Source organism: Pristis pectinata, chromosome 29 (assembly GCF_009764475.1).
Source record: "Pristis pectinata isolate sPriPec2 chromosome 29, sPriPec2.1.pri, whole genome shotgun sequence".
In the NCBI taxonomy this organism is placed as follows: Eukaryota; Metazoa; Chordata; class Chondrichthyes; order Rhinopristiformes; family Pristidae; genus Pristis; species Pristis pectinata.
In genome coordinates, this window is record NC_067433.1 from 16,827,638 (window position 1) to 16,840,144 (window position 12,507).

The window sequence follows — 12,507 nt, forward strand, 5'->3', positions numbered from 1 at the left end:
GCCAACTCACTTTGAGATTCAATGTGGTAAAACTTCTGACAAATTTGATGATTAAGAGTACTCTTAAGAAGGAAATCCGGTGGTCAAAGGGAGGGTTAGAGATGGATCTGACAGGTAAGTTTAAGAAAATTCCCAAAGGGTTCTATAGCTACACAAAGAGTAAAAGGGTGGCTAGGGAGCGAGTGGTCCCCTAAGAGATTAGCAAGGCTGTCTAGGTCTCGAGCCGCAGGAGATGGGTGGGAATTTTTACAAATGTTTCTCCTTGGTGTTTACTGAGGAGAAAATCATGGTTGCTCAAGAGACAAGGAAACAAGTGGAGATTTTTGGAGGAAATTCATATTATCAGGGAGGAGGAATTTGCAGGCTTACAGTACATTAAGGTGGATAAATGCCCGAGGGACTGACCAAGTGCATACTCAGACTATCCGGGATGCTAGAGAAGAATTTGCAGAGGCCATTGCAAAGATATTTGCTTCATTGTTCGTCACTGATGAAATTCCGGAAGACTGGAAGGTGGCTAAAGTCATTCCATTGTTCAAGAAAGTCAGCAATGGCAAGCCAGGGAATGACAAGCTAGTCAGCCTGACATCAGTAGAGGGGAAGTTACTGGAGGTAATTCTGAGGGAAAGGTTCTGGCAGCATTTGGAAAGACCAAGTTTGATCAGGTGGAGTCAGCATGGCTTAGCGCATGGAAAGTCGTGCTTGATGAACCTTTTGGTTCTTTTTTTTAAAAAGTGTTACCAAAAAAGTAGGTAAGAGTAGTGCAGTGAATGATGTCTGTTTGAACTTTAGCAAGGCTTTCGACAAGGTCCTGCATGGTAGGCTGGTCTGAAGGTTAGGTCCCATGGAATACAGGGAGAACTAGTTAGATGGATTCAAACTTGGCTCGGAGGTAGGCAGCAGAGCGTGGTGGTTGAAGATTGTTCGTTGGCATGGAGACTGATGATTAGTGGTGTGCCGCAGGATTCAGTGTTGAGACGCTTGTTATTCGTTATTCATATGAATTATTTGGATGTGAATGCACAAGGCGTGATCAGCAAGTTTGCGTATAACACGAAATTAGGAGGGGTGGTTGACAGTGAAGGTTATCGTAGATTATATGGGGATTTTGATCAGTTAGAGAAGTGGTCCAAGGAGTCGTAAATGGATTTCAATACAAATATGTGTGAGGTGATGCATTTTGGAAGTCAAACAAGCATAGGACATATACTGTGAATGGTAGAGCACTGGGGAATGTTATGGAACAGAAAGGACCAGGAGTACAATTGCATAGGTTATTGAAAGCGGCGTCGCAGGTAGACAGAGTGATGATAAAGGTGCTTTGCATGCTGGCCTTCATCAGTCAGGGCACTGAGGACAAGAGTTTTGACATTATGTTGCAGTTGTAAAAGTCGTTGACGCGGCCACACTTGGAGTACTGTGTACAGTGTTTTTCACTCTGTAGAGGAAAAACGTGGTTAAACTGTAAAGACTGCAGAAAAGATTTATAAGGATGTTGTCAGGACTCGAGGAACGGAGAGGGAAAGGTTGGCTAATCGAGGTCTTTATTCCTTGGAACATAAGAGAGTTCAGTACAACCTTATAGAAATGCTTAAAATTACGTGATGTAGATATAAGGTGGACGTTAACAGGACAGGGGAGTCCAATATTAGGGGGCATAGATTCAGGATGAGTGGGGAAAGATGTAAAAGGGACTTGTGGGGCAACTTTTTCCACACAGAGGGTGGTGAGTTTATGGAATGATCTGCCAGAAGAAGTAGTTGAGGCAGGTCCAATACTATAATTTAAGAAGCAACTGGAATAGGTACATGGTGGGGAAGAGTTTAGAGGGATATGGGCAGAACACAGCAAATTGGGACTAGCTGTGTGGGCACCGTGATCGGCATGAATTCGTCGGGCTCAAGGGCCTGTATCTGTGCTGTATTTCTCTTTGACTCTAAATATCTTCAACCTGAATCATTAACCCTGTCTATCTCGCCACACGTTGCCCGCCCTGCTGTGCGTTTCCAGAATATTCCATTTTATTTCAGATTTCCAACATTTGCAGTTCTTTGATTTTCATTTATTGGTAATTCTTTACAGTTTTGCCTCCAAATCCATCCTTCCTGGGATAACACAACCACTGGTATATGCAGTATTTCATATGTAGCTGTACCGAAACCCTGTCCACATGCTGTTAAACTTCCTTACTTCTCCACTCCAGCTCCGTGCACTACAGTTCAACAAGCCATTTTACTTCTTTATTTATGCTGTACCTGTGTAATTATATTATTGTTCATATTCAAAGACACCCACATCTCTGTGAACACCAACACTTAATGGTTGTGTTCCTTATCAAAATACTGAATCCTATTTGTATCCAAAAAGGAGACACAAGAGACAGCAGGTGTTGGAATCAGGAGCAACTGATAACCTGCTGAGTTCTCCTAGCAGATTATAGGTTGCATGATAAGTTGCAGTGTGGACACAACCTGTTGATATTTCTCTCTCGTCTTTTACCTGCCCGCTACATATATCAGTGAACCTAAAGATAAGCGAGGCGGTCACATCAGAGGCCAGGAGTCATTGTTTTGCAAGCGTCAGTTTATGCACAAGTTTTGACTGGCACTGAAACCTACAACCTGGATGTTCAAGCAACTGATCTGAACCTCTTCTAACTTTGTCAAATTAATCTCATGATGCTAAACCAGGATTGGGAAAACTTGATTTTCATCGGTAGCTTACAGAGATCAATTTCTTTCACAATCACCTTCATTTGATTTTTCAGATCACACACATTTTCTTCCTTTTGGGAGAGTGAAAATCACAACAATAAGATAGGATTGCACTCACCAAGTTCCGGCCACTTTAAATATTGTCCATGTACAAAAGGCAAGAGGGTGCTTAATGGATGGACACCAATCAACTCTCATGCACTGAGAGAATGGAAATGAACACAATTAATAAAATTGTCCTCCAAACCTTACCACCCTCTCCACATTCTCCTGAATGGACCCTTCCTTCTGCACAAACACAGGATTGTTCTATTGGTGCCAATAATTTTTACCTGAATAGACAGGAGAGTACAAACATCTAAACACAAGAGAAAACACTTCCCACGCTAATGACAGGAATGAAAACAATCATAGCCCAAAAGAACATTTGGAATCTGTCCACCTTATGTCGCATGATTTTCTCCATTGCAATGTTTATATTCTCTATTTTATTCGACGAAATAGTTGCTAAATCTTCCTGATTTGTGCTGTTTCTCCAGTCTGTGTGTTAATGCCATTAACTCTCAGCGCCTTGGTTTCCAAATATGCCTCCATGACGTCCGAATTTGTTTAACCCTCTGCAATACTGTGTCCATGGAAGTCAATTTAACTTGCTTTACTGGATTTCCGGACCATATCTAACAAGGATTTTAATCGATACTTGTTCTTGATGTCAATCCATGTTTCAATGGCATAGTATCCGTTTCTTTTTGGAATTCTAATTTTGATTTTAGCATCTGTCTTGCATTGTTCATTTGAAGTGCCATTGAAAACACCTTCCGTCCCCTTCGTAGGATTGGCAACCTGGTCCCATTACTTTGTGAATGAGTGGGTGATATAAAATGTGCTATTCCAATTAATGTCACTTTGATTTCGACTAACTTTGCACCATCAGTGGAATTACTTCAAAAACACCTGACCTCTCAGCCGCTGAAATGCAGCAGAGCCTCAGTCCATATGTGTATGATTCTCCGTATCTCTAAATACAATCTTTCAAGAATAATTTTAATGACTTGTCAGATATTGTTGTTTGCTTGTCTCCACCACCCCATATGTATTGTTGTCCCTTAACGGTAGCTTGCTGTGACATCCAAATACACTAACACTGGAAACTGTAAGTTTGCCGACCTTCAACAGAACGCTCAAACAGTAAATGGAGCACCATGTCCTTCAACTGTTTTATACCGAGCTGTTAGGAATAAAAGGTTGATCAGATTGGAAGAAAAAGAGAAAGATTTCTTGAGATGTTTTGGACTGTTTGTGGTTTTCTAATAACCTATTTTGGTTAAACAATTGATCTAATGGAATGGGAACTGCATTGCCGAAGTTTGACGGCAAATCGTGGGGTTCATCTATTTAATGGCCACGAATGTATCAGACTTGTTCACTCCATGGAAGGTTGAAACATTTGTATCTTAACCAGAGAAAGGTCATAACCTATAACCACCATGGTTGCGCGTCTTTCAAGTATTTATCCTAAGAACGTTCAGTGTTCTTCCTGAGACCGAATCAGTCCACGGTAAATAAGCATTGATTCACTGTCCACAGATCTTTTGCACCTGCTCCCACTTGTGCCACATGATGCGATCAATCCAGCTGATCCTCTGCATTTGAAAGACATCTCAGGTATGTATCATGGCCTCATTCGTCAGCTCTGTTCGCTGATTGCCCCAAAACACTGGAAGAACCTGTGATCAGCATCAATGCTGGAAGGGTGGAGTTTGACCTCCGCTCAGTCTGAAAGCAATTTTGAATCTTTCTTGCTTTCAGTGAGTCGGACTTAAATGGCAATGAAAAATGATTCAAATCATTTCAATATATTTTAATAAATTAATAAAATATTTTGATTACCAAATAAAAAAACATGTCAGCACATGATCAAGTAACTAAAGTCAGTACACATAGGTAACCTGACAATTCCATTCAAATGAATGCGTCCCCCTGTTGCATGCAGGCTTGGTTGACACAGGATCGGAAAGGCGGCATTTCTCCAGCCAGGTCAGTGTGAGGGATGTACCAGCATTAGTCTCTCAGCGCGACCCGGCTTGAGATGGATCCGTGCAAGTCCAGGAGTATTTATTTAGGAGTGGCTGAAATCCAGCTATTTTACTGGACACAGTCAGCGGGATTCGGCTCAACAGCTCCACAAACTCCTCACACGTTGCACAGGAAGCAAATATTCGTGGAGTTACAAGGAGTAGAGCTGTGTATGTACAGACATGGATTCACCAAGACAGCAGTGACGGCAGAAGACCAGATGCTTGTGAGAAGATGTTGGAAATGATTAAGGCTGTTCGGAAAGATAAGAATTAAATGTTCCCAGGGAGTTTGGCAAACAGAGGGCATAGATGCCAATACAACCAGAAGGGAGATGATCTTTTTATTGACTCAAAGAAATGATATGATCTTCAATTTTCTCTCTGAAAGGGTTGTGGGTGTATGTTTAATTATTACCCTCACAAGGGCACTGTGAACATTTCTCATCGAAGATTTTCAGCATCTGAATCTTTATTTTCAGATTTTTTCACATCCCCAGTGGTTCAGGACTGAAGTGATTTGCCACTTGGCGTTACATTGGCGGAATAATGTGCGATTATTAAACACATGTTGAGTCAGGATTCTAAAGGGGAAAATGAGATTCGGGCATGTGGGGGAATGGCTAAAGTGGGACAACGGTCAAAACTAGTTGCGAATAAATTGACTCCTGTAATCACATTTTTACCAGGATATCATCACCAGCACCATGGAAATGTTTGCGAACGTGAGTCTTTCTTTGACCCATTCTTGAGGGTTCGACGTTGACAAGGATGTTTGACCACAATCAAAAGCTTTCAACGCTATTTCGTTGTTACTTGATGTACAGAGAGTATTGAGAACCCTGCATTGGATAATTGTGGAGAATGTCTGCAACTCAGGTGAGCGATGTAACGCGATGTACTTGTGATGATAGACGTGGGTTTCGTTAAAGTTGGAAGAATGCATAAAAAGTGTAATGGAAGTGTAATGGAATTGTAACAGTTCCTACTGTGGTTGCAAATGTGTGGCGGTGAGTGCTATATTTTATCGGATGGGAACACATGATCTATGGGAAGGGTTTGAAGACGAAGAAGCAACAGTGGTGATTTAATGGCGTTTATACACAGAAATTTGAGAAAACATCGTTGACAGACGAGGGAAAAGATATTTTGATATCCTATATTCATCGGCAAAATTCTGTGTGTCCGATGTCATCGTTGTTGTTTCGCTTGCTCTAGACTAACCTTTTAACAATAATGACACCCGTATTATCAGGTTTAATAACCTCAGTGTGAGTATGAGAAAACCAACGGAAGGAATCAAAGTGGGGAGAAGATTATTCAATCTCGACCCATATATATATTAATATCTTAATAATAGAATAAGATAAATCTCAACTTGCACATTTTCCTTTCCACTCTAGTCTAACTCGTTGTAATTATGTTAATTCTTCACATTTGAAAACATATATATTGATCTGACAGTTAATTATGGTTCCCTATGATATGACAGCACTGAGCTTTTTCCCGATTTCCTAATTTCAGTTATGATCTTATCTCCATCTGCTGATGAAAATTGGCTTTAAAAAATATCTCCTTCACAATCATACAGATAGTGATACTTCCTGGCGTATCATCGAAAGGACACTTATAAACCTGATTATGAACATCTATTATCTGTTCCTAAGTAAAAATTCAGAATTAAACCTACGGTCACGAATTTCTGGTCTGTTTCTCTTGCTCATCTTTTGAAATCACGAGCAATCTGTGGGTTTTGGTTGCTGTTCTTGTGTCCCTGGGTTCGGCATGCGTTTTCCGGCAAGATAAGAACACATTAAAATCAAATTGCATGAAAAGTATTTATTCCGTTTGCTGGATACTTACATTGAACAAGATCAGAATGAAACAGTCACTCGCGATAACCACAGCAAAGTAAACCATGATACAACAGATAAACCGTTCATTTGAATTACGCGATATATTAAGCATCGACACAGAATATCAAAAAGGCATAAAATATCAAAATTTCAAAAATAAGTCCTAGTTTTCCTTTTTTCATCTCTACACGTACCGTTCAGAAGAATAAAGAAGATTTCTTGCAAGTTTTTGAACACAAATCAACTTGTCTGCTGGTAATAATACGGCGAGTGAAACTAACAACGAGACGATCTGCATGTTCATCTTTTTGACAGACGATAGGATATCGTTCCCGCTGTATTTCGGTACATTTGCCATCACTTCAATACTCGAATTGGAAGATGTGATCTTGGGCTTTATTCGAACTTTACCTGTGAAACAAATTAATGTTAACACATTATCGCAGAGAAATGAATATTGGAATGAAATCCAAATAGTGTTCAGCATATTATTTCTGTCAATTCCTTTCAGTGCCATACTGAAAATGCGCAGTAGAATCGCACTAGAAGTACTGGTGTCATCAAATAAATAAATACCACGCGCCAGGAAAGAATGTTTACTCAATATTAATGTATTTTTACTTCAAAACAAATATATGGATTATTATCCGTGATAAGATTATTTCGATTCAGAGTCACTGATATTTGAACACAGTACTCTTTGCTCTGCAGGAACGTCCACCCAAAAACTGAAAAACTATCAAACCTCACATCACCGGTGAGTGGATACAATGAGTGCCAGCAAACAAGGAGAGGTTTTCCTACCGACTTCATGGTGATGACGTGAAATATGGGAACGAACCATCGACGCATCTAGGAGCTGAAAGGTCTGCGATTGTGAGGATGGCGCCGTGGAATGTATCATTGTTGTTTGTAGAGCACGGAGCCGGGGAAGAAGGATGCTTGAGAGTCTTCCAACCCGATTCTGTGAGAGTGAAAGGGAATGACACAACTTTCAATGCGTGGGTGACAGCATCGGACGGTGAGGACAAAGAAAAAATTGAAGATTGACGGTTTTGGATTAGTACGGATTCAATGCATCTCATTTCCGTAAAAGGATCCGTTATTGGTGATGTGTAATGGGGTTTTTGTTTGTTTGTTTATTTTCAACGTCGTTCCTGTGCAGGTTTATAACGCAGTGGATTAAAAAAAAGATTTAGAACAGGCGATTTCAGTTAATTACGTGCTTCGCATAGCACTCGGGAATGAAACCTTGTAGGCATGAGAGCAGAAATGCTCCTGGGTCACTTTCGCAGACCATGTTTTAACAAGAATCAATATTATAAACACTGGAAATAAATATGTTACAAGAACACAACCTGTGCAATTATTTGCCAAACAGCGTGTGGGTCCTGAGGTTAGGAAGAGACGGAACTCACCGTCATTTTCGAGATCATCACGGGCAACTGTGTGCATCAGAAGATCATCGGCGCCAGCGTCCATCAGGACCGGAGCGTGCGGAGAATCAATGTTTTTTCTCTCAACGCCGGCATGACCGGTAGGAAGTAGATCTGGGAAGAAGTACGAATAAGAATAGTGTCCTGCAAACAAACGTTGTGCAACGAGCTCCGCGGGATGAGCGACTTTGTTGTTTTTGTGACAGGTATTCCTATGGAGAGCGGATGTTCATCCATACCATGAATGTGGATTACTTAATCGCGCACCAATCCTGTGCATTCATTTCATATTTCAAGACCTACACTTCAGAATCAAGACCAAAAACAAGAACTTTTCTTCCAATTACACAGCTGGCTGCAGACGAGAGATATTTTTTTCCAATTTTATACTATATCACATGCCTTCGTTATGCCAATCCCTTGCAAAGCCATGAGATCTGTCTGTCATTTCACGGCGTACAGGTACGGACACAATTCTTTGTCAGGATTTGATCTAGGACAGCATAAATTAAAGTCGGAGAAAATGGAAAGAAAAAATACACCAACCGAGAAAACTGGAGGAGTTTCCTTCAGGGCATTCTGGTCCAAGAACTGTGGCAGTCAGCGGGCCGCTGGTGTAATAGTCGATTTGATTGATGGAATCAATGGAACCAGAGACTAGAAGTGAATGAAAGATATCGTTGTTGGAGATATTAATTTGGCCTTTGGGGCAGAATTCATAATTGCTTCATCATCTCAGTGACAATATTGTAGGTACTTCAAACGACTGTTTTGCGGAAGGTCTTTCAATACAATGACTAGGTTGGTTCAAGTGGAAGATCCACCGCAACGATCCGTTAATAAAGCAATTGATATGTGTAAACGAAATCCATTCTATTGATGATCTTATTGGCTACGGGCTCAGAAAACGATGACTGGCCTGCTGGAGCCGAAGGGAAAATAATGCTGAACTACGGGCTACTGTAAATCTCATGAACCAATTCATGCGGCGCTTTGAAACACTGAAAATCATAGCAAATCCATTGCACATACGAAGGTATACATAGATAAAGTGATAACCTCATTCTCATAGCAATTCTTCGCATGAGGAGATTTTCCGACACCTCTGTTCGTATCCAGCAGATATACTGAGCACAAATAAAACAAACCATTTTACTGGAAGTGCTCAACCGTTCAGGCAGCATATGTTGAAGAGCAGAGAGTTGCAGACGATTTTATTTCATGGGTTTCGGAACAGTTTGGAATCAAGGCTGTTTAAAATAGCAGAGGATAGATGCGCTGGATGTGGGAGAGAACGAAAGGAAAGTATATAACACGGTGAAGAGCAAAAGGTAGTAATGACACAAACTGGCATAGTGTGTTGAAGGCTTTTAAACAGCTCGAGGGCAACACCATCAGAAACATCGGTGTCATTCCTTCTCTTCTCTTCTCCACTCTAGCACATGCCATCTCTGTTATCTGCAGACCGCCCAATTCTCTGCAGTATCAAGCATTTCTAACATTTCACGTTTGTAACATTTGATTAAAGGTCTTTGACATGAAACATTACCTTTCTATCCATAGATGGTGTCCCATTTCTTGCTTCCGCTGATTACACGTTTAACTGCTTCGAAGTATTTTTTTCTTATTTATTAATATTTATTGACAACTAATACAATCACTGTTTGGAGGATATATTTATCCTTTGATGAGTGGATGCCGAATGCGAATACACACCTGAATCTTGTGTCTTGTTCAACGTCTTCCTCCGAGGAGTATTCTCAATCTCTTCATAAATTGCTTGGTACAAGCCAACTGGTGAGTCCCTGCCACTTATCAGTGCACCTGGTGAAGAACGAGTGGGATTAACATATTAGTTTATAAGTTTCGAAAGGAACAGCTTTCCCTTTATCATTAAAATTCAAAATGGGAAAACAATTATAAACTGGTGTGGGTGAGCTAGGAATCCCTCTGCATGGCTTAATGTCTTCTTCCAAATACTGGTTAGTTATATTAACATGTATATGACATTATATATGGACATGAATATAATATCACAGAGGTCGAATGTTGGGTGTATCAGAATGAAAAAAAGTTCCTGATTTCGTTCCGTCAGGTGAAATGCCGCAGTTCAACTGTTGAGAAGGTGGATATCATTACTCGATATGTGTGGACTGCATCTGTCTGGCAGCGGGTCATGAGGAGATGACACTTTGGCAGGTTTGACAACTGAGGAAGTGGTAGAGAAGGATAGCTTTCTGTCCAGCAATTGTAAAGAGAAGGAGAATAAGGAATTCCAGGTTTATAAAACGTGAGGTAAGTGCTACCCCGTAGCGATGAATAGAATCTAATCAGAATGATCGAGGATCTGCAACGGATCCACGAAACTGAAAAGATCCAGATATTTAATGACAGTGTGAAGAACGGTCAAGCTACAGAAGGAGAATTCCAATGGAACCGGATGCATCGGTTCACTTGATGTACAATGGAAGTCGATATTGTAAATGTGTCTGGGAATTCAAACCAGCTGCCGCTTATATCGTAAAAATACATATCATCGACTCCTCCAAACAGACTTTTCAGAAACTGCAGCGAACATCAATCTTGCCAAGTTATGAAAAAATATCCGGAATAATAATTCAGCATCAAGTTTGAACCTCACCTCTTCTTGCTGACCGTCTCCGTATTATCGTCATCAGTGTGAATAACTCACCGATGAGGAGGATTCCAAGGGTTACGCAGGCGGCAACCAAGATAGAGGAGGTCTCGTTTCCCAATTCTTAAACAAAAATTCATGAATAAATTCAAAAGAGACTCTGTCAGTCTAAGTAAAAAAATATTTGCAGCAAGCATGAATGAATTGCAAGCACTGATTGTCCAACATGAGTTTTCCCAAGAACCCTCTCATGCATTTAATTAGATGAATGTCTGAACGTAAAGTGTAATGGAGAGTCAAATGAGATGCCGCATGGTGAGCCATCTAGAGCAGATTGCAACGAGATCAGACCAACCCCAATGACAAATTTCTGGCTCCTGCGACATCATATTAACGCCATGCTTGAATACTGAGCTACCGGTGTGCCATAACCTCCAGGAAGGGAAGCTGACCATTGTACATCTGAAGAAAATGGTGATTGCCTCAGGCCCTTATGGCGGGCTGGATTTTGAAACGTGACATTTTTAATCATTTTCCTTGCTCTTTGTATTCGCTGATATGTGTTGTAGAGCTGTCGGGGGAGGGGATAGCCATGAAATAGTTTTAAGCCACTACAAACTTTGGATCAGTTAGCATTCATTCTTGCTGCCCTGTTGACGTAATTTTGTTAGAGAGGAAGTATGCTCTGAATGCTGGACTCAACTTTAAATTTCCCGTCTACAAATTGTCGGAGGCGGTAGGATCCCGGGGCGCTGGATTAACCGAACGTTCCCACTCTGAGAGGCCATAGATTGATCGGGGTGGAGGTGGGGTTGGGCAGTCTGGACAACTGGAGGATTAAGTGAGGGCGCCTGGCTAGCCAAGTTACTTCGAACAATGGTGAGTCTTCATTGAGATAAACTAGATCCAGGTAAATTGAAGAACCGGCAGGCCGAGAACCGAGAGAACCGGAAGTCCACGTTTAAATTATTTTAAGAAATAGAGGGGTTGGAGATGCAGGCCGAAGTGCGACGCAAAGCGGTAATCCTGCATGGTACTGACGCACCTGTACAATTGGAGTATTTGCAGAAAGATGGTAAAAAATCCAATGGAAAATTCCAGATGTTTTCACTTTGGATTATTATGATGAAGGTAGAAAAAATCTGGTTGAAATAGAGGAAGATAAGAACATGTGGTGGAGGCAGTGCAAAGGAAACAGGCAAAGAGAACCAACTTTTTTTACGCCTCGACGGGGGAATGAAAGGGGAGCGTCCAATAGAGAAATGGAAACAGCGGTGCAATGATATTTGACAAGGTTCCGCATGGTAGGCTTCTTCAGAAGGTCAGAGGCCAAGGGATCCGGGGAAGCTTGGCCGTGTGGATTCAATATTGGCTAGCCTGTAGAAAGCAGAGGGTTGTGGGGGAGGGAGTGCATTCAGCTTGGAGGGCTGTGACTAGTGGTGTCCTGCAGGGATCGGTTCTGGGATCTCTGATTTTTGTGGTATTATCGATTTAGATGAGGGGGTGGAAGGGTGGGTTAGCAAGTTTGCAGATGACACAAAGATCGGTGGTGTTGTGGATAGTGTGGAGGGCTGTAGAAGCTTGCAGAGGGATGTTGATAGGATACAGAGCTGGGCTGACAAATTGCAGATGGAATTCAATCCAGAGAAGTGTGAGCTGGTACACCTTGGAAGGACAAATACCAAGGCGGAGTACAAGGTAAATGGCAGGATTCTGGACAGTGTAGAGGAGCAGAGGGATCTGGGGGTTCATATGCACAGATCACTGAAAGTTGCCTCGCAGGTGGATAGG